The sequence below is a fragment of the Peromyscus californicus genome, unplaced genomic scaffold, assembly GCF_007827085.1.
Source record: "Peromyscus californicus insignis strain IS unplaced genomic scaffold, ASM782708v3 Scaffold_5__1_contigs__length_169319896, whole genome shotgun sequence".
Taxonomy (NCBI): Eukaryota; Metazoa; Chordata; class Mammalia; order Rodentia; family Cricetidae; genus Peromyscus; species Peromyscus californicus.
The window spans coordinates 135,454,567-135,457,259 of NW_026294573.1; positions in this window are offsets into that span (position 1 = coordinate 135,454,567).

A 2,693-nucleotide genomic window follows, 5' to 3' on the forward strand; every position below is an offset into this window, starting at 1 on the left:
AGCCTTGGCATCCAGAGCAGGGAGCGGCAGGCTGGCGCGGCACTGGGACTTAGAGGAGCGCGAAGCAAGATCTATGCGCTCTGGGGCGCGGGGCGGGGACCGGAGGCGGGGCGGTGCTGGGGACCCGGCAGGCTAGGGCGGGTCAAGGCTCAAGACCCTCAGAAGCACAGGCCGCCTCCCTTGGGACTCTTTCCGTGTCCCCAGGGTTTGGGGCAGAGATGGCGCCAAAGCTGCACAGCGAGTCCCAGGGTTTCCCGGGTCCTAGACCTAGATTGTGGGTCTCTGGGTCATGGCCTCCACTGACCCTCCGGATTGAAAGAACCCACAACTTCTAGTTCTGGACAGGAGAAAGGGGGATGGGATATCTCCTGGCGGAGGCAAGATGAAGAGCTCTTTGGCCAGGAGCCCTGCTTTGCCCCAGAGCTGGCCAGGTGGGCACACCTGCTGTCCCTGCTCAGGTACCAGAGTCCCCATCTCTACCTGGGCCCCGAGAAGCCAGAACCGGGGTGCCCCCAGAAGATCTAAGGAATAGCACTCAGGACAACAAAAGCCAAGAGATGCCAAACCAGGGCATGCCTGGGTCCCTGTGGACAGGTGACCAGAGACCCACATGACTGGCATTTTTAGGCTTTGAAACTCTTACCACAAAGTTCTGGCGTTAACATCGATAACGGGAGGCAGGGTACATTCGTTTAAAATGAGAGCATTTCTGATGAAGCAGTGCTTTGTCAGTTACAGTTTGAGCCATTTCGTCTGCCTGTCTTACTGCGTTGTATTAAGTATATATGTCGACATGCCCATGGCTTGATTGCTAATTATCTTCTCATAACTAAAGGCAATAGAAGGCTCTGTGGTTCCTTAGTCATTGACTGACTCAAAATTTCTCTTCAAAGATATCTTGTCTGTCTCAAACTGAAAAAAATAATCTCAATTTACTCTTTCAGTTGGCCTAAACATTGTTTTCAAAAATGCACAGGAAATTGGAGTGGGAAGCACTTTTCTAAGAGCTTTATAGAGTCATGCCTTTGACTGGAACTCTTTCAAGAAAGTTGTTGTACAAAGACTCAGGATGCTTGAGGAAGCACAAACCCCCATGTTTCCTAAGCAAGCACCATGGAGTGTAAAAATGGCTTCCAATCCCTGGGCACCAGCCACTCCAGGGAAGACCTGCCCAACTTGGCCCCAGGTTCTGGCCACCGGGCAGGTTCCCTGCTAGCCCCACCGGGAAGGATCCCCTTCTCCAAGACCCCTGGCAGACCCTGCAGTCTCCACGCCCTGCCCCCACGCCCATCCGCCTGAGCCCCAAGCCTCTTCCTGAGACTTAGAGGCCGGCCCCCAGCTCCCATCTTGCTCCGGACTTCCCTTTTGCAACACTGACTTCCCTTTTGGAACACTGGTCTGTCTGAACCAAGTGTGCGGATAAGGCCAAGAACGAACCACAAGGAGATGGGCAGACGTCAAGGCAGAAACATATACAACAAAATGAATAGCAATACAGCATCACCAGGCCCTAGCCCTCCTCCAACACCTAGACCTGAACATCAGAAATTGGAAGAAGCAGAAGAAAACAGCCTTATGAATGACATCATGAAGAAGCTAGAGGCTTGTGTAGAGGAAAAGACAAAAAAATGTGAAGAACGCTGTAAACAACTAGAGGAAAGGGCAAACAAATTAGAAGAAATCAATAAAGTCCTGGAAGAAAACAATAAAATACTGAGAGAAAATCAAGAAAAATCAATGAAACAAATGAAGGAAACAGTCCAAGACCTGAAAAGGGAAATAGAAAAAATGAAGAAGACACAAACAGAGGGAATGCTGGAAATAGAAAATCTGAGAAAACGATTGGGAACTTCAGATGCAAGCATAATCAACAGAATGCAAGAGATGGAAGAGAGGATCTCTAGCGTTGAAGATACAGTAGAAGAAATACATTCATCAGTCAAAGAAAACACTAAAGCCAACAAAGTCATGAACAAAAATGTCCAAGAAATTTGGGACACCATAAAAAGACCAAACCTAAGAATAATAGGGGTCGAAGAAGGAGAAGAATACCAACTCAAGGGCACAGAAAATATATTCAACAAGATCATAGAAGAAAACTTTCCCAACTTAAAGAAGGAAATGCCTATGAAGATACAAGAAGCTTATAGAACACCAAACAGACTAGACCCCCCAAAAAAGTCCCCTCGCCATGTAATAGTTAAACAACTAAACGTACAGAATAAAGAAAGAATATTAAGAGCAGCAAAGGAAAAAGGCCAAGTGACATATAAAGGCAAACCCATCAGAATAACACCCGATTTCTCAATGGAGACTTTGAAAGCCAGAAGAACCTGGACAGATGTAATGCAGACACTAAGAGACCATGGATGTCAGCCTAGACTAATATACCCAGCAAAACGTTCAATCACCATAGATGGAGTGAACAAGACATTCCATGACAAAGCCAGATTTAAACAATACTTATCCACAAACCCAGCCCTACAGAAAGCACTAGAAGGAAAATTCCAACCTAAGGAAGTCAGATACACCCTCGAAAACACAGGCAACAGATAAAGCCACAGCAGTAAACCCCAACGTATAGAAGTACCCACACATCACCACCAAAAAATAACAGGAATGAACAATCACTGGTCATTAATTTCCCTCAATATCAATGGACTTAATTCACCTATAAAAAGACATAGGCTTAC